This window comes from Suricata suricatta, chromosome 6 (genome assembly GCF_006229205.1).
Source record: "Suricata suricatta isolate VVHF042 chromosome 6, meerkat_22Aug2017_6uvM2_HiC, whole genome shotgun sequence".
NCBI lineage: Eukaryota > Metazoa > Chordata > Mammalia > Carnivora > Herpestidae > Suricata > Suricata suricatta.
Window position 1 is genome coordinate 88,904,278 of NC_043705.1, and position 20,626 is coordinate 88,924,903.

Below are 20,626 nucleotides of genomic sequence, written 5' to 3' on the forward strand. Positions count from 1 at the left end.
ACCCTCTCTGTGTTTGCAAATAAAGGTTTATTGGAACACAACCATGTCCACTTATCCATGTATTGTCTATGGATACTTTCACTTTACAGTGGCAGGATTGAGTAGTTGGGACAGAGACTGGATGGCCCTCAAGCCTAAATTTTTTTTTACAGCGTGACCCTTTACAGAATGTTTGCCAAATCTTGAACCCCATCATAAGGTACGGTGGTTGTAAGCTCTCCGCACAGCGCCTGGCACATGGTAAACTGTCAATAAGGGCTGGCTCATCTCACTGGCGTTTAGTGGCAGCAACGCATGGCTCCTGAGCCAGAAAGCTTGGGAGCTGGAAGGGGGCGGGGGCAGATACCATCTGCTTTATAGGATGATGGGTCACAAAATCCTTTTAAAAAGCGAGCTCTCCTGGTAGCTTGCCACTTCCTGGGCAGGAATCTGCTTTTCCTGTTCTTCCTCTCAGCACCTAGCTTGGGGCTCCCAGCGGAGTCAGCATCTATAAATGTTTGCTGTTGGATGAATGAATTCAATTAACCACCCATCAATTGGGGTGGAACTTTGCAGAGACCCAGTGTTTCTGCAAATCAGAGTCCTCTGGGGATGCTGCAGCTGTCACCAAGTCTTAGCGGCTTTTCCACCACATCGATTTCCCAAATCCACCGCCTCTGAGCTCCGTCCTCCAAGCCACTGCCTCCACCAGTCTCCTTGGTGGCCTTCCCACATTCAGGGTCACCTCCATGCAGCCTCGAAATCATCTGCCCAATGCGTCAATCTGATCGTGCCCTCCCAGTTCTGAAAACCTGTTCGTGGTTCCCCACTGCCTCTAGGACTATCTCCAGATTCCTCAGCACAGCATCCCAGGCCCTTCCCCTGCGGGCCCCTTAGGAGCCGTCACTCGTCACCTCTCACGTCTCCCCTGCATTATGCTCCAGCACCCCACAATTTCTCCAGGCCCCCAGGCACAGCTGGATCTTCCCTGCCTCTTCCTGGAGCGCCCATCACTCCTCTGCCGCACGCCAACTCCTATTCCTTATCCAGTGCTTACCTGGGCTCGCCTCCTCTGGGACCCAAATTACTATCCTCCAGGCTGGGTTGGTGTTTCTTCAGAACCCCCCGCCATTAACTTGTGCTATTCTTTTTGGAAACTCATAATTGTCAGTATACCTGTTGTTCTCCCAGACTGTAAACTCCAAGTGAGCAGGTCATATGTGATGGCCACAGCCTGCCTGTAGGACACAATGGATTGTCAGCCCATGGGAGGCGCTCCCTCCATCACCCGGGCCTCCTCTTTCTCTTTGGCCTATTGTACCCTGAGTGTGTGTACCCAAGTCCTCAGTTCTTGAGGAGTTATGGCATTCATTCATTTGGCATGAGCAGAGGCACACCATCTTACCAACTTTATGCTGAAATATTTGAAAGCCCCAAGCAATGGTTAGATTGAAAGCCATTTTACTTAGACACTAAATCAAAACACGTTCTTCCAAAGACAAGCAGCCACTCATTGGAATCCCAGATAATCTGGGGTCATCTCTGCCAGTCCAGCCCCTCATGTTGATGGGGCCGGTGGGGGTCAGCTCTGGAAACCCAGCTATGTTCTGAGTACCAAATGACAGCTCACCATTCAGAGATCTTTTTGCCTTCCTTTGTCCACGAAAGACCATGTCAACCACTGCAGAACTACAGACAGACATAACTTGGATACCTGGAAAATAATATCACCACTTGGTGAAGGTCAGATGACTTCAGAAGCTGGGGAGAAATGGTAAAGGAGGGAAGTGGGCAATGGTACCAGAGAGCAGGAGGAGTCTGAGGCTTGGCGTAGGGTAGTGCTCACTTCCAGCCTTTGGTACTGGGGTCTTTCACAAGAAACCAGTAATTTGGGGGGGCTCAGTTGATTGACTGTCTGACTTTGGCTTAAGTCATGATCTCACAGTTCGTGGGTTCAAGCCCTGCATCAGGCTCTGTGCTGACAGCTTGCTCAGAGCCTGGAGCCTATTTTGGATTCTGTGTCTCCTTTTCTCTCTGCCCCTCTCCCACTCACGCTCTGTCTCTCTCTGTCTCTCAAAAATAAATAAATGTTAAAAAAAAAAAAAAGAAACCAGTAATATGGATATTTATAAGAAATCTTCTGTTTTCTTTAAAATGTTAATTTATCTTGAGCTAGAGAAAGAGAACAAGTGGAGGAGGGGCAGAGAGAGGAGGGGGACAGAGGATCCAAAGAGGGCCCTGTGCTGACTGCAGAGAGGCCGATGTGGGGTTTGAACTCATGACCTGGGAGATCATGACCTAAGCCAAAGTCAGATGCTTAACTGACTGAACCACCCAGGTGCTCCAGCTCCTGGGTTTTTTAATGTGAGCAATTAATTCAAAAACTTTTAAACCTGAAGACGATCTGACTAATGCCCTTTTCTGGTTGAATTCAGGCTGTTCAACCTGGGTTGTAACTGGTCTTCTTGGGACCAAACACTTTACACTTGGTTTCCCCTTCAATCCTCTAACCATCCATGTGACCTGCTTTTTTTTTATTTGCACCCATTTCACAGATGAGGAAACTGAGGCTAAACACCATGTGCCCAGAGCCACTGGTAAAGGGTGGATTATGATTCAACTCCAGTCCCCTGATTCCATGGCCCCAGTCACACCAGCTCCCCTGGGCCCTTCTTCTGGAGGAGAGTCTGCCCTGGGGTCTCAGGCATGGAGGGTGGACTGGCGCTCCAGAGAGCTCTGCTCAGCTGCCTGCTTGCATTCAGGCCAGAGGACCCTTTGTGCGAGCTCAGCATCTGGTTGTCAAACACGGGCTGGCTCAGATCCACCATCTGGCTCCACTTGAGGAAAGGGCACTTTAAGCATTACAGGCAGTGGGGCAGGCAGGCCCCAAGAGAAGCTTCAAGGCCTGCAAACGAAGGACGTCAGGTTGCCGTCCACCAAGACAGGTTCAAGATGAAAGGGGATGATGGGTGGGTCCCACCCACCCCATCTCACCTCCCTTTGTCCCACCCCATCTCACCTCCCTTTGTCTGTCTGTCCATCCTTGTGTTCAGCTGTCTGTCTCCCCAGACGCCCCTTCCTTCTCTTCCTTTCTCCCCTATGCCTGTCCTTCCATCTCACCCTACCCACCGCCTTGTACATGGCCCCTGCCCTGCCTGGCCCTTCTTTCTGTCTTCCCTGCTTCCATCTCTCTCAGCCTTTTCTCCCCTCCTCCAGTTCTTGCCTCCTCTCTCTCCTCTCAGAGCAATATGCGTACGCCTTTTACTCCTGACTTCCCTCCAGTATGCTCCCCCAAAGCACAGATCAACACATATCCCGAACAAGCACCAACCACTTTGTTCCAATAGACCTTTTGTCCTGGGAGAGGGATGTGCAAACGTCTAAAATAGACTCTCTCTGACAGATTCCCGACTTGGCATCCTATGGCAAGTGAAGTATTTTTCCAAACACAGCGAGGCTGGTGTTAGAAGGCTAATGAACCCAGCTAAAAGTAGCTACCATCTGCAAGTCACTAAAATGTTCTGTTGTTTATTCCCCACCACGACTTTATTTCTCCACAGCCCTCTCCTCCTACAACACACTCTCACACACGTACGCTCACACACATTTGCGCATGCAGACGCACACATGCACACATTTCCTTGTTGCCGTTTCTTTGGAGAAAAGTCTGTACTTTAGCTCTCATGCTGGGGTATCCTCCTGCATCCCCAAGAAAAGGCTTTGGTGAATGCCTTCTGCATTCCAGGTGACGTTTCTACCTGGGCTCTGAAACTGCCAGGAAGGCAGTCATCCAGTCATGCAGGTAAGGAGCCTGCAGGTCACAGAGGTGAAGTGACTGCCTAAGTTCACAAAGTCAGTCTAGCCTTGAACCTCCAAGTAGTGATGTGCTCCTGGTGGAAGTCTGGGGAAATCTGCAGGGAATTTCCCACCTCTTGAAATAAGCTTCCAAAGACTCCCTTTGACAAACACATGTAGCACTGCACCCCAAAGTATTTCTGCACCTCTCACAAGCAATGGCAAGAAGGAGAATTTTATCCAAGCCTTATTTTCCACACATGCATGGTCTATTCTCATCCTTACACAGCTCTTTCACTGTGCAGGGGGTACTTACTGTGCCCGTTTAGCAGATAGGTAAACTAAGACTTAGGAAGGTGATGTGATTTTTCCAAGGTCCTCAGTTGGTTAACAGAAAGGAAGAGGCTAGATTCCATGTGTCCTGTGCCTTCCTTTGGAGGTACGTGTTAGGGTTACAGTGAAAACACCATAAGCAGAAGCGTTTTTCTGGAGTGATACATCAGATAATTTTAAAAATCTCGTCTTGTCAGTATCCTGCATCATCCACTTAATCTTTGGCCCTGGTTTCCACATCCATCAAATGGAGATGACAATTGTCAAAGTGTTTAATACTCTGGGACGTGGGGTCACAGTACACCATGTCTGAGGATTTTTATGGAGAGCAATAAGATAAGAGATACAAAAAATGCTTTGTAGCACCTACATGATAAGACATCAGGTTTTAAACCCAGTGCCTGCCTTTAGAACTTACACTGGAAGGGAGATCGCAATGCATGGAACACATACTATTGCTACCCATTCCTGGTCTGTTGCAGACATTACAAATCGACTACTGCACTCCAAGCAGGCATCTCTAGTTGACTTATACTGAAGTTCAAGGCACAGTCTATTTGCCATCCTGGCTACAGAAGGAGAAGCAAACCTCCCAATCTGAGATCCCACATTAAATACCTTCTTGACCCTGCAGCTAAAACCTCAACCTCTGCTTCTATAGCACTGACTGCCAGCTTAGCCCTTGTCCCCCGTTATCTTATCTAACCCTCCCGACAACCCCGCAGTCAGAGATGATCATTTCCATTTCCCAGGAAAGTCTCAAAGATGGCTGGGCTGCTTACCCTGGTTCACCCAGTTTGTAATTGATGGAGCCCTTACGTGAACCGGGCTGTCTGTCTTCCAAGGGCACAGTCTTGCCACTGTTCCACACTACCTCACCCAAACAGGGAGCTAGCAGGAAAGCCAGGCTCAGAGACATCACTGGGGCCCGCCATGGGGCTCTGGGAAAACGAAAACACAGCCATCCCCTTTCCCGCCAAGATTTCTCATTCCTGTTGGAAACAGAGGGCCTGCCGGGACCATCTCCCGGGAGAGGCAGCACACACTATTTTGATATTGAACATGTGCCCACGGACCCAGTGATGGAGAAGCCTTCTACACATCTCAGAAATAAAACCCACAGAGCCGTTTCCATCTTGGCCCGAGCTGTGGGCACAGCCCCAGGAGACCCTGGCTCTGCTAATTCTCTCATCAGCCTAATAGGAGAACAATCATCAGAGTCAGGATACAAATTTAGCTCCAGATGCTTTTTTGGGAACTCAGAGCGTTTGTGACTTATGGCTTCATTTTAAGGAGGAGCGGATTGTTGACACGAACTCTGAGTAATTCTCATTTTTCTCGAGGAACCAAGTTAAGGGAGAACCATGGGGTCGTGGCTGAGGTCCACAAGTGGCTAGAAAAATCCAGCAGACCGGTCATGGGCGAACCTATCTATAATTAACTTACAAGTTTGTTTATTTAACTATCTCAATTACAGACTCATTTAAATAGTATTAAAACTAAAAGATGCCCAGGAACAGATGGAACAGACGGATGCTCTTTTGTCCAAGCTTAGCAGGACCCTACGGGAACGCATGACTAGCCACTGACAGAGAGAACAGCCGTCAGCAAAGGGTTTCGGGAGCTTTCAACTGAAAATTCGAACGTAGCAAAACTGACCGCTCATGGGCGTGTCTGGTAGTAAAGTCAGCCAATCAGGGTTTGCATTCCATGTTTGCTGTGCACTCTTTGTGGTCTTGTGCAGGTCACCTAACCCCCCGAAACCTCCAGCTTCTCTTTCAGATAAGCAGTGGGAAAAGGTGGGCTGAACTTGATTACCGTAATAGCTACACGGCAGGCATTGTTCTAAGCACCGCTTACAACTACTCATTCTGTTCTTACGCTTGCGCTCTGAGGTAAGTAATGTGTCACCTTCCATCTTAGAGAAGCAACTGACAAAAATGCACAGTGTAACGGAGTGGGTGTGGAGGCTGGGATTTGAAAGCAGTGCCCTGACCCCCCCACCTACCCGAGCACTACTTTCCCCTGCCCAGAGAAGAACTTGCACAATGGGGAAGTCTTCAAGGGTGATTAGGTTGTATCCAGTTTGGTTTCTCCGTCTTAGCCCAAGGGTGGCTTTCTGATGGCTTATGCACATTTTTCTATCTGATAGAAATAGCCTTTTGATTTTTCTCCTCCTGTCCCCCCTCCGAATATCAGTCAATACTGGAGAGAAAATAACTCTGTCTGGTTTACGGTGACACGGTCAGGCTCCTTTGGAGAACACTCATCAGTGCTGTCTCCATCCCGGGCTGAGAAATCCGGCATTTATTTTAAGCTGAAACATTCTTATATTTAAAGCTTGTCATCGGGCTGAAGTTTGTTTATTGCATTCCATAATTATGATGAATATATTTTAAATAGAAAAAGATTTGAAATGTGGGACAGCTGCAAAAAATATGGTGTCAATCACTGAGAATCAACCCACATCTGGAGTTAGAACTTGGGTGGGAATGGCTTGTTTTGCATTTTTATGACCAGATGCATCCAGATTAGATGTACCTTATAAACTTCACCCAGACAACTGTCAGGGCCAATCAGCCTTAATTGAATGCGACATTTTCTCCACCAATCCACCCTGAGCCCAGGCCAAGAATCCCCCCTGTATCACGGGCCCTGTGCGAGCTCTGTTAGCCGTGCACACAGGATCTGTCAAACACAGGCCAAATTAAATACTGGACTTCGTTCCACAATGACTTCTAATTAGAGCAGAGTGAAGGCTGGGGGGCTTCAAAGGCCCTCCTTGGCCCTGTCACTTGGAGACACAATCAGGGGAAAAAAGAGAAGCCTGGGTCCACTGATGTTAGACCTACACTGTGATGTGCCCTGGGCATAGGGCATTCGCTTCACATACATCCCCTCTCTTAGTAGCCCCCCTCCCCGACCATGGGGATCATGAGATGGGTGTGACTCCCCATTTGACAGGCCAGAAAACTGAGATGGATGGAGGGTCTGACCCATGTCTGTGGGCCAGGAGAGCTTGAATATTGTCGTCACTGGCTTGGTTGACTAATGACAGTTCTCAAACCCCTCTGAGGACATTTGGGCGCATGAGAAGGGATTGTTGATTGTTGCAGTGACTAACATTAGTGCCAGGGGCCCACGAGTGCTAAACGTCCTGTGCTGGTGGGACAGAAGCGAATATTAAAGAACTGCCCCCTGGGTGTGCCAACAGCACCCCCAACTTACTGACGCTTGATCTGACCCCCCTCAGGCTGGCACTCACAATTAGGAAGTAGTTGATTTGGTGTGCAAATCAATAGACTTTGAGGACATTTTCTTATTCTAGACCTCCCACACATACACCATGTCGACACACAATGAATGTCTGAGTGCTACCAACTTTGATGGAGAAGAGGAGAGAGCATAGAAGGAGACAAGGAAGGGGAATTCTCTGTTCTTAGGAAATAGTCAATAGATGTTAAACTTCATAATTATAATCAAGCTCATCATTATTACTTCTAAGGTTTGCAGATCGAGGCAAGATCCTGCTACTGGTGTGTGTGAAACGGTAAATCATCCCAATCCGCATTTCTACTCCCTAAGCTAAAACCAAGGCAGCCTCACAAAAGGGTAAGCAACCATAATAAGAATAATACTTGTCTCTGGGGTCCCGGCTTCTATGCCATGAGCTGGCACACATTGTCTCGAATCTTGACAGCGATCCTGTGATGTAAGGGCTAATACTCTTGATGAGGAAACTGAGGCCCAGAGAGGTCAGTGACAGCCCAAAGTCACACAGCTAGCAAGAGGCAGAGCCAAATTTTGAGTCTGCTTCCATTAACTGGACTCACTTTCTGAACCCTGACATCTAAGAAAATAATAGCTGGTTTGGATGACAAAATCCAAACCAAAGGTGTTGGTTTTTCCTAAAAGGGCCTTGTGAACTGGTTTGAACCAGCATCCAAAATGAACGTTTACTTAACTGTTAAACCAGAGAGGGACTAAACATCAAAATCTTGGCAAGAACAAGCATAAAGGGAAGTCCCTCTCCACCAGCACGCCTGGTTTTAACAAGTACCATCATTTGTATCTAGTTCTGGGTAACAAAGAGATTTTCACAAGTCAGAGGCCCAGGATTAAAGGAGGTTGCTGATCTGGTTACAACAAATTCTATTAAGTAAAAAATTCTGTCTGACAGAGGTTTTCATCGTCCCTCTCCCTACTGGAGACACTCTCCTGAAAGAGAATGCGGGCTTGGGATCTGTCTTTTGTGAAACAGAAATGAAAACAGCGAACAGTTTACAAGAAGTTTTCCCCACAGAGGTTGCAGACTCAGACGCTGTAAAGGAGAGGAAGGGGTGATGTGGGACAGCGTGTAACAGGATGGGGCGAGGCTGCGGTAAACTGAGGGGCCCGCGCCGGGCCAGCGGCCAGTCAGCTCCAGCCTCTTCTTTACTGGTGACATTACGTGGGCAGGTTTTTTGACTTCTCGAGAGAATATGGGAGTTTTTATTTATTTATTTAAAAATTTTTAAATTTATTTTAGAGAGACAGAGCGAGCAGGGGAGGGTCAGAGAGAGAGGGAGACACAGAATCCGAAGCAGGCTCCAGGCTCTGAGCTGTCAGCACAGAGCCCAATGCAGGGCTCGAACCCATGAACTGTAAGATCATGACCTGAGCCAAAGTCGGATGCTTAACCAACTGAGCCACCTAGGCGCCCCTATGGGAGTTTTTAAAAAGTAAGCTCTACACCCAATGCGGGGCTCGAACTCACAACCCTGAGATTAAAATCGCATGCTTTACAGACTGAGCCAACCAGGTGCCCTAAGAATGTGGAATTTTTTGTAAAGTCTCCTGGTAGTTGAAAGTTGGTAACAAATTCAGATCTCAAACACTTGTGTGGGACCAACCAATTGTCTGTGCCCTGAAGGAGCCTGTGGGCTGTAGAATGGGGCCCCACATGCCTTTGACTCTCAGGATGGCCCGGGTTGGGGGGCACCGTGATGATCCTCATGTTACAGTGCAACAAATGGGTTCAGAGAGGGCAACCATTGTGTTCAAAGCCACACAGTGGGCCTTCCGACGTAATGCCGAGCCAAGCGCAGAGAAGAGAGACCTGACTTCAAAATACCGAAAGCCTTTAGCAAATGTCGTGAGACCCTGTGCTGCTATTTGTTCAGCAAGCCAGTTCCGTCTCCAGCTTCTCTGTGTGTCTGCAATTTCCCTCTGCCTTTCTCTAGTCAGGGCACCTGCCACCGGATTTAAGGCCCACTCAGATACGCCAGGCTGAACTCATCTTCAGATCCTTAATTATATCTGCAAAGATCCTTTGGTTCCCAGGGCTAGACCATTTTAGGGGGCCACCATTCACCCACTACATGTCCCTTCTGCATTTTTCTGCTTCTTAAACTTGGATTGAGAGCAGGAACCCCAGTTCCCTTCTCAGGGCTGGCAGCCCTTGCTGGGCCCCTTCTGCACCACTGGTGTCTTAAATGAGTGATGGGTGAAATGCTGGTGACTTCCGTGTGTTTCACTAGAAACACATCCTCCTGGACTCCCAGGGAAGAAAGCCGGATGCTTTGGGAATATGGGATCGGGGGTCTCCTGCGAGGTGCACAGCCTGTCTAAATGCTTAGCCAAGAGAAGTACTTGACAAAGCAGTCACTTGCTCCCATCTCTTGGTATCAAGTGTCACCAACCCAGAAAACAGGAATGGACAGCTTATAAGTTTTAGCTTTAAGACTTGCACACGTGTGGTATTGGTCTGATGAGAAAGTTCTCCTCTAGGATCCTTCCTGTGAAAACATCAGAATAGTCACTGTTTTTATAGACAGCGTTTTCCTCTTTCCTACTGCTCCGTGCACTTCAGTTAGCTAACTGAAGTGCACTAGAAACAATCAACCCTCCAAAAAGTTTATCTTTAAAATAACAGGAGAGTTTGGGGTGCCTGGGTGGCTCAGTGGGTTAAGGGTCCAACTTCAGTTCAGGTCAGGATCTCATGGTTCATGAGTTCGAGCCCAGTGTCAGGCTCTGGGCTGACAGCTTGGAGCCTGGAGCCTGCTTTGGATTCTGTCTCACCTTCTGTGCCCCTCCCCCACTTGCACTCTGTCTCTCTCTTTCTCAAAAATAAATAAACATTAAAAAAATAAAAATAATAACCGGAGATTTTTATTTTTAAGAGAGAGTGTCTGATCTGGAGGAGGAGCAGAGAGAGAGAGAGAGAGAGAGAGAGAGAGAGAGAAAGAGAATCCCAAGCAGACTCCACACTCCATGTGGAGCCTGATGCAGGGCTCGATCCCATGACCCTGGCATCGCAACCTGAGCCGAAATCAAGAGTCAGACACTCGTCCACTGAGCGACCCAGATGCCCCACAGGAGATTTTGAAATAGACAGAGAATATGCAGAGAAGCTAGCATTCTGGGAGTGGCCTCCAGGAATTTGGGCTCTCACAGGCAAGGAACCAAAGGGGAGAGTAGGGACGAAGTGGGCCCTGCTGCACCTGTGGAATTGGGGGCGGCGGGCAGAGCAAGGGTAGGGCAAAGCCAGGTGAACTGAAAAGTGGGCACTGCTACTGCCCGCAAAACATTTCCACAAAGTTTGCTCACTTAAGCCTAAAGCAGACTCTGTGGGAGTGGTTTTGGATTGATGGGGAAAGTATGGAGGTCAGACCCAGGGATTGAAGTTCCACTAACCAGATGACCCTGGGCAAGTGGCTGGCCCTCTCTGAACCTCGTTGCCTTTGACTGTGAAATGGAGCTGAGAGCCTTGCTGCACCTTCAATACTCATTTTATCTCTTAAACCAGGGAATGGACTGTCCCTGTATAAAAGGACTTTTCACTGTATTAAGGGGAATTGACACAGAATCGGTGACCTTGACCTTCCATTTGTAACAGCTGCAGTTTCTCAAGCCCATAGTCATTGTGTGGACACAGGAGACAACCCCCCGCACCTGGGGAGCTCTCTCATCTGCGTCCAATCCCCCAGCTTCAGTTTGCTCATCTGCAAAGGAGGGATGTCAATAATAATGGCCAGCTTTCTGCGTTGCATCAAGATTAACGGAGCAGTGTAGATGCTTTTGTCAGTAGAAGCAAGTAACAAAATCCTCAACCCGAATTCAGAAGTAGCTTTACATTTCTTTAAAACTTACGACCGCATATAAGAGAAAGGCCAGAGGCGCGATGGTGTCCAGGTGGGTTGGGTCAGTGGTTCAAGGGTGTCCTCAGGACTGCTCGAACTTCTGTCTCTCTGCTCGGGCGTCTGCACTGATGGCCACATCCTTAACTCTCAGGATGAAAACAAGACGGCACCAGGATCACACCCAAACAGAAACATCCAGAAGAAGACTAGCAGCTCTCTTGTGGCTCAGTTTTTAGGAGGGAGAAAAGCATGCCCGATGCAGGCCTGCCCTCCCACCTACCTGGCCAGTGTTCGGTTGCCTGACCAGTCCAGCCCACGTACTGTCACGGCCCGCAGGGCCAGCCTGGAACTGGAGGGAGTCAGCCTTCTTGAGGCACATGACTCTGCGGGAGGGGAGGTAGCTAATCAGAACAGGCGTCCCATAAAAAAGAAGAAGGGTATTTCTGTTGGGTTCTCGCAGAAGCAGAACTTGAAGTGCTAAGAAAACACCAGCAGGAGAATGGAGAACGGGGAGACGAGGAAGACAGCCAATGCAGGGTGCCCTCCGGCCAATTGCCCCTGGGGCACCTGAAGCTTAATCCACTGAGAACACACCTCGAGGGTGCCCTGACCCCTGCTAAGTAAGCTATGGTGTCTCCCCACCAGCAACCCCTTCCTCACTAGTTCAGGGCCACTTCCAGTGCCATGAACCTGACACTCCAGCTCGCCCTGAGTCCCTGCCTAGCAAGTTCTAGTTGGTAGGGAAAAGTCCTCAGGGAGAGGATTGCAGGCACTTGCAGGTGGAGGTGAGCACCACGGGGCCATGAGAGGGGTACCGACAGCATCTGAAACAGAGGATGGAGCTGGGCCCGCAGCCAGCAGCGAGAGCTCTTTTTGGCCAAGGACAAGAGTTGATCTTTTTAGCCTGACCAAGAGTAGGCAGCCCATCTCGACACAAGCCACCAGATCAGCAATACGTTCATCACTTGGATAAAGGCCCAAGGACTTGCCTTGTCAATGTAGACTAACAAGTCCTTCTAGATCTTTCTCTCTTAGGAGTGCCCTGAGATTACTGGGATTCTAAGTCAGAGAAAATCATAGCATTACTACTTCCACTATTGTGACTACCACTAATACTACTACCAGCAGCTCAAAGGCCCAAGAGTTGAGCTCTACACATGTTATCTTCTTGAATGCTCACAGTGACCCTGGGTGGTAGGTAGTGTTTGGGCCCCATTTTGTAGATGACTTAACTAAAGTCGCAAAGTGATGGCTGAGAGATGAATTCAAACCCATGCTCAGAGCTGCTCTTCTGATTCAGGGAACCAGTGGGTTCATAAAAAGTGCTAAGTAGGATGTACTGTTCCACTGAAATGTTCTTTTTAGCAATAGAAAGTGTCTCTAGAGGCAGGAGAGAGGACCCACTATATGCCAGAACATCATGCTAAGCTCATTCTGGGTTGTGGGCTGTATGTTGTATTGTCAGAGCCTAGAACAGTGCCTGGCACACAGTAGGCTCAATAAATGTTGGTTGAATAAAGAAATGTCTCCATAAGGGTTATTGGATTATTTCCCCGATTTATGGATAAGGAAACTAAAATGGATAAAGCTTCAAGTACAAGAAAATCTGGAAGAAGCTGGGATTGAAAACCAAGGTCTCTCTGACCCCAAGTTCTTTTCCACCACACTGCGGGATCTGTGGTTGGGCATTGGCTGCTGAGACCGGGACCACAGGGCCTGGCTGACTTTCCTGCATGACTGAGAGCTGAGCCCCTAGCTCTGGCCACTACGCTGTCACTGCCCGCTGCTGGTCATAAAGGGCTGTGGCCAAGAGGGCTTGGGCCCAGACTGACCAATGGGAATACAACATGAGCCACAAATCAAGCCACATACGTAATTTTAAATTTTCTAGTAGTCTCGTTAAGCAAGTAAAGCAAAATAGGTAAAGTTAATTTTATGAATATATTTTAACTTCAGCTAATATATATCTAAATTTAATTTCAGTGTATAATCAATGTAAAACATCATTCTTGAAATTTCTTTCTTCTTTTCCTTCTTTCTTCTTCCTTTCTTTCTTTTGTTTTTTCATTCTTTTGTTCCTTCCTTCCTTCTTTCTTTCTCTCCTTCTTTGGTATTAGAGATTTGAAATCCAGTGTGTAATAATTTTATACTTAGAGCCTATCTCAATTTGGAGTAGCCACATTTCATATATGGCTAGTGGCTACCATATTAGACTATCATACCGGATGATTCACAGAAATATGCACTCACATGCAGGATCCACACGCACTAGGAAATCAAAGCAATATCAAGTACATGTTTCACATTAGTAAGAATCAATGTTTACTCAAGCAAGGTACAGGAATCCATAAAAAGCTAATGATGAGGTGTAAATGGTACCAATTTGGATATATATACCCTTTGACTCACCAATGTGAAATCTAGGATTTGATCCTAATGAAAAGGCTGGGAAAGTATGCAAAGATTTATTTATAAGGGTATTCATCAAAGGGTTTAAATTAGCTTCTTCTTGCTGCTGTAACAAATTACCATAAACCTAATGGCTTAAAACAACACATATTTATTATCTTACAGTTCTGGCAGTCAGAAATGAAAATAGGTCTCAGTGAGCTAAAATCAAGGTGTCAGTAGGTTCTGGAGGCTCTAAGAGTCTGTTGCTTTGCCTTTTCCAGCTCCTAGGACTACCCTTCGAGCTGGCAGCATCATCGCTCTGTAGCATCCATAGCCACATCCCCTCCAACTCTCCTGTCTCACTCTTTCCCCTGTAAGAACCTTTGTTGCCTACACTAGACCAACTTGGATAATCCAGAGTTCACTCCCCATGTTAAGATCTTTAACTTCATCACATCTGCCTGTGCCATGTAAGCTCCCGTACTCACAAGCTCTGGGGATTGGGAGTGGGTGTCTTTGGAAGGACAGTATTTGTCTGGCATAGGATTACTTTAAAAAAAAAAAAAGAAACAAATAATCTTTGGGATCTACGTATTGGTAGAGAGTTCTTAGACATGACACCAAACCTTGATCTATAAAAGAAAAATAAAGAAACTGGACCTCATCAAAATTAAGAACTTTTGATTCGTAAAAGAGGATGAAAAGATAAGCTACAGACTAGGAAAAAATATTTGCAAATGGCATACTGACAAGACTCATATCTAGACTATATATTCTAGTATCTAATGATACAGATATTAGATATTATGTATTTTATATGTAAGATGTTGTGTAAAATGCAAAGTACTCATATGTGTATATATATATATATACATATATATAGTCAAAATTCAACAGTAAGATCACAAACAATCCTCTAAGAAAATGGGCAAGAGTTTGAAAGAGTAAGAAAATCTCCAAAAGGAGATATGGACGGCAAAGGAGCACACAAAAAGACGTCCCAGGTCACGAGCCGTCAGGAAAATGAAAATTAAGACCGTAAGATACACGACACACCTACTACGATAGGTAAAATTTTAAGTAGTGATGATATTGGGGTGGCTCAGTCTGTTGAGTGGCTGACTTCAGCTCAGGTCATGATCTCACAGTTTGTGGGTTTGAGCCCTGCATAGGGCTCTGTACTGACAGTTCAGAGCCTGGAGCCTGCTTTAGATTCTGTGTCTCCCTCTCTCTCTGCCTCTCCCTTGCTCTGCCTTTTTTTCCCTCTCTCTCTCTCTCTCAAAAATAAATAAACATTAAAAATAAATAAATTAATATAATATAATATAATAGTGATGATATCAAAAGCTGGTGAGATTTTAGAGAAACTAGACCCCTCATATGTTGCTGTAGAAAACTAAGTGGTGCAGCCATTCTGGGAAAGACTTTCACTGTTTCTTAAAACATGAAATGTATGCTACCCACATAATCCACTAACCACACTTTGGACATTGATCCCAAGGAAATGAAAAGATGTCTGCATGAAAACCTTTACGACAGTAGTCATAGCACAGTTTTATTTGTGATAGATAAAACACAGAAACAATGAAGACGCCCTAAAATGGATGAATGGTTAATAGGTTTGGTTCCCACACACCATGGAATATTGCTATTCAGCTGTGAGATGGAAGGGAAAATTTATACATGCAAGAACTTGGATGGATCTCAGGAGTATTATGCTGAGTGGAAAAAGTGTGTGTGTGTGTGTGTGTGTGTGTGTATACTTTGAGAATATATACATACACACACAACATTCTCAAAATGACAAAAATATAGAGATGAAGAACCAATTAGTGGTGGCTAGGAGTCAGGGAGGGCATGAAGGGGGAGGGTGTAGCTATAACAGGACAGCATGAGGGACATCCTCATGGTGGTGGATAGTTTCGTACCGTGGTTGTGGTGGTGGCTACACAAATCTACACATGTGATGAAAAGGCATAGAACTATACTCCAATGGCGCCAATGTCAATATCCTGATTTGATATTATACCACTCTTATGTAAGATGTAACCATCGGGGAAAACTGGGTAAAGGGTACATAGAAACTGTCCGCCCTATGTTGTCAACTTCCAATAAACCTAAAATTATCTCAAAATAAAACGCTTTCACACACACACACACACAAACCAAAAAAAAAAACAAAAAAAACAAAAAAACCCAGAAATAGTCAGATGTCCAACAATCAGGGATTGGTTAAATGAACTGTGCTTCATACCCACATGATAAAATGATGTAGAGTCATTCAGGATGAGCAAGGAGAACCAGGTAGGTAGACAAAGAAAATCTGAATACAGAACAATGTATTCTCTAACTGTTCCTTGAACGGGGTTTGTATGTGGCCGGACAGAGTTGAGTCTGAAAAAGACACAACAAAACGTTAGCAGTGATATTCTTTGGGGTAACTTTGGTTTTTTTTTTTTTGAACTTCAGTACTACCCAATCTTTCCCAATCCACACGTGTTACTTTGATAATCAGGGCAAAAATGCTATTTCCAACTTGGGGGAGAAAAAGGACCTTAAGAAGGCAGCCAAAGGGCAGCAGACTGCGTTGCCATTCCATCGTTCTGACCCAAATGCAGCTCCTTGAGCTGTGCGAAGGGAAGCCTGGGGAGAAATTCCTCCTCCTGGGAAGAGAGGTCCATGAAATATATGCTTTGCTTTCTGGCAGGAACCAAATGAAAAGAGATGGAGTGATTCAGACCAAAGACCACAGCGAGTTAGGAATCAAACAGCACCTGGTATCCTCGCTAGGATTACAACCCCAGCAGAACATCTGTGTGGAGGCGGGGTTTGCGTTAAAAAAAAAAAAAAAAAAAAAAAAAGAGAAACTGGTTGTTGAATCTGAGTGAGGAATTAAACTCTGGGGACTTCTCTCTCTCTCTTTCTCTCTGACATATTCTTTAATATCTTTGCTGCGTCATCATTTCTGTTAAGAAAAGTACCTGCTTTTGCATTTGCAAACACAAGCCCTAAATGCCTTTCTATTGGGCTCTTCGCTGCGGGACCCAGGGGGGCCCCAGTCCGGTGCAAATCACTCCACAGCCCCAGCTGGGGAATGACGAGCAGAGCTAACTACCTGTGAGTGTTGGGGTGGAAATTAGGGCTTGCATAAATAACCCGACAAGAATCATTGTAGTATTATCCCTTTTTATTATGAAGCATTTACCCTGCCCCAAGCACTGGATTTGCTGCTCTGTGAAACTCCCAAAGTCGATGTTGTTCCCAATTTGCAGATAAGGAAACCGAGGTCCCAGGGAGGTGAGCAGCCCAAGGTCATGCGGCTAATCCATGATGTGCTAGAGGGAGCCTCGGTCCTCTCTGGTTCCAGAGCTGTGCTATTGCCCCTCCTTATCCTTGGTTCCCCGACTGCATAGACAGGGAGGGGGGCAGCCTGCCCTTATCCCCCATGGCTGCCCCCCTTCCCCCACAGGGCAGCAGGCAGTGCTCAGGGCAGACGCCTTGTCAGTGTCATCAAGTGGCCACTGCCTGGAGCCAGTCCCTGGATGCCGAGGCCCTCTAGCCAGGAGAGAATCTCCTGTGCACAAGCTCCCCCTTATGGAAATGAGGAACTTGCTGCTGGAACTCCAACTGTCTGCTCCACCCAGGCGGGAGATGCTGGGAAGGGCCCTTAGCGCCCCGCCCCCGAGCCTGGACCCAGCTCCCAGCTCCCACCCAGCCCCGCGCTCTGTGCTTGGCAAGTGTTTCTGCCTGACCCCCAAAGCACACATCTTCGGTGTCCCACTTGAGGACATGTTCTTGGATCTGCATGTTATGGAATGTTGATAAATAAAGTAACATAAGCTGACAAAGCCCCGAGGAGAAGTAATGATATTTACAATGACCTTCTTGGGGAGCCCTTCTCCTGTTTACACACCAGAAGGAAAACATCCTTTCTTTAAAAAAAATATCATGGGTAGTGTTTAATTTCCAAGGGTGGCTGAGAACTGCTTTCTAACTGCAGAGCTTTGGATGAATTTTGTCCCCTCTGTGAGCCTCAGTGTCCTCATCTGCAAAATTGGTGTGATGCTGCTGACTTTGTAGGATGGTTGTAAGGAGACAGTGGGCACAGAAGGCTTAGGCAGGTGCTTCTTCCTTCCTTCAGGTCCTTCTGGAAATGAAGAGAGACACACTATTGTCCCATGCTTATTTATTTATTAATTCAGGTACTCAACAAATGTTTGCTGACCACCCACCATGCATCAGGCAAGCACCAGGCAGGGGCCCTCCATATCTTTAACAACTAGTGGAGAACTTGGCCTCTAGGAGTGAAGGGAAGGGGGAGAGAAGAAGGTGCAATAGACAGGTCACACCGGACCTGCAGCCCATTGGAGAAGCTGGACTGGGAGTCAAGACAACTGGTTCTAACTTGGCCCCTATTCGTCTATAACTTTGTTCTGGTTCTTCTTCCTTCTCTCTGAGTCTTCATTTATCCAATGGGGGACACGGGGGAGCAGAAGGGAATACTTGGTGGAGGTGATATTATTTGATCAGCCAAGTTCCTTTGGGTCAAAAGCTGACCCTGCTCCAAACCATCATCTCCGCCATCCCCCATGCCCTCCCTGTTGCCCCCTGTGGTCCTCCCACCTGTCTGCCTAGAGCCCAGCAAACCATCCCTGCCCTTCTGGACTTGGGCCAATTTGGCCAAGTGGAGACCCGGCTCTGGAATTCAAACTTCAGTTTCCTCACCTGTAAAGAGGACCTTTATTATGGATCCCCATGGCTTGACTGTGACGATTGGACTACGGGGGACTCCAGAGTGAAGGGACGGGACAGGGCTACACACAGGTAGAGAGCCTCGAGGATACCATTCTCCCAGGCATCTCTGTGGACGTGCATCCTGAGACAGGGCCTGAGAGGGGTAAGGAAACGAGCATTCTCAGCTGTGGGGTTGCCAAGAAAATACCCTTCGGCTTCTCGAAGGAGGAGATTCCAGAGTTGACCAGTGAGACAAGTGTGCGTTTGCAAGTTGAGTGGTGAGGGCTGAGTGGGGAGAGGGATGTTCCCCGCAGAAAGAATGGCATGTGCAGAAGTTCATGGAGCAAAATAGCCTGGAGCCCGGCCGTGCCGGCAGGGTGGCCCATGTGGGGCTTTGGGAAGAGGAGGCTGGAATGGTAAGCAGGGCACCCTGCAGGGGCTCCGATGGGAGAGATGAGGGCTTGAGACTGTGTATTTCAGACCAAGGGAAGCCACATTCATGTCAGAGCAGGGAGGGGAATTATAGCAAGAGAAGCAAGTGTGGCAATAATCCAGGGGAGAGAGTGAGGGTTGGCTGAGGTCAAGGCCGTGGGGATGCGGAGAAGGGAAAGTATTTGAGAGATGTTCCCGAGATGGCACCAGCAGGGCTGCATGATGGATTGGCTGTGGGGTGTGAGGCAGAGGGAAGGTCTCACCATCTTGCTGGAGGGCCCAGACAGACACCCAGGGAACAAGAGTGAAATAGACAAGAGAGAGGATAATTAAGTGCTAAATTGTGCAGCTTAATTTATTGTTTGGACAGTTGCCTTGTACACTATAAACCCCATTGCTCTAATGAGCTCATGACATCAGCCAGCAGGAAAGCATGCCTAGCCCATCGCCCATCACAACTGAAGCCTATCTGGACAACGGGACTCTGGGCTTCTGGGCTTGGCTTGCAATTAAAGGTACCAACGAGCCCCAGCCAGGGCACCCCTCACAGGGCACCACTTCCTCAGAATCTGAAGGGCCCAGGACTCAGAGGACTTTTTAGTCCAAAAGAGAAAGGAAGCAGAGATTTTGAAGCTGGCCGTGATGCAGGTGCAAAGTTCCTGCCCTGCAGTCCAGGGGAGCTGGACTCACACCCAGCCCCCTTCCTGCATATGTGATCTTGGGCAGGCCCCTGACTTCTCAGGATTCAAGGAAATACCTGGAAACTGCTCTCTGAATCTTAGTTCTCATGAAAAGATTCTCCTGATTTAAAAAAATGTTTAGGGGCGCCTGGGTGGCTCAGTGGGTTAAGCATCCAACTTTGGCTCAGGTCATGATCTCACAGTTTGTGGGTTTGAGTCCTGTGTCTGGCTCTGTGCTGACAGCTCAGAGCCTGGAGCCTGCTTTGAATTCTATGTCTCCCTCTCTTCTGCCTCTCCCCCACTCATGTTCTCTGTCTCTCTCTGTCTCTCTCTGTCTCTCTCTCTCTCTCTCTCTCTCAAAAATAAAAATAAACTTAAAAAAATTTCAAGGTGTTTAAACAATAGGTACATAAGAGTACTCACCTACCATGTGACAAATCCAAGGGCCAGTGTTTCCGAGGATACAGGAACGGATCCTGACTACTTGCTATGGAGGGGAAGACCTATTCATCCTTGACCATATCACTGTGCTTATCGAGGGAGGAATTCACCTTGGGGGAAACCAGAGAGCTCTTCTGGAGAAAGTGTCATCCAAAGTGGGGCTCACATGGAATGTAGTCCCCCTCACCAGAGAAGCTATGTATGGCCCCTGCACTGTTCTGCTTAACAAGAGGCACTCTCAACAGCTTCGTTGGAGGAATTTAGGAGAACATCTTTTTCAAGAGATTGGGCATGAAATAAAGCTGTGTCCACAGGGTACTTTATATAACATGAGAAGGGTTGATTTTCCTTATCAAGGAAAAGCCAAATCCGATAGACATTATGAAGGAACCAACAGTCCCACCAGCCTATCTCCCCAGGCCACCATTCTTTTTTTTTTTTTTTAATTTTTTTTTTGTTTTATTTATTTTTTTTAAATTTTTTTTTGTTTTATTTATTTTTGATACTGAGAGAGACAGAACATGAGAGGGGGAGGGGCAGAGAGAGAAGGAGACACAGAACTGGAAGCAGGCTCCAGGCTCTGAGCTAGCTGTCAGCACAGAGCCCGATGCAGGGCTTGAACCCACGACCGTAAGATCTGACCTGAGCCGAAGTCGGAGGCTTAACCGACTGAGCCACCCAGGCGCCCCCAGGCCACCATTCTTCATAGCACTGATTACA

The 20,626-nt window shown here is 47.2% G+C and overlaps 1 long non-coding RNA gene across 1 annotated transcript; it reads left to right on the forward strand.

The window, feature by feature from the left end:
- Window positions 1-5,850: 5,850 nt before the first annotated feature.
- Window positions 5,851-16,498, forward strand: LOC115293590. The gene is made up of 3 exons (XR_003909510.1): window positions 5,851-6,002; window positions 7,613-7,719; window positions 16,327-16,498. It is a non-coding gene; the product is annotated as an uncharacterized LOC115293590 (long non-coding RNA).
- Window positions 16,499-20,626: the final 4,128 nt, after the last annotated feature.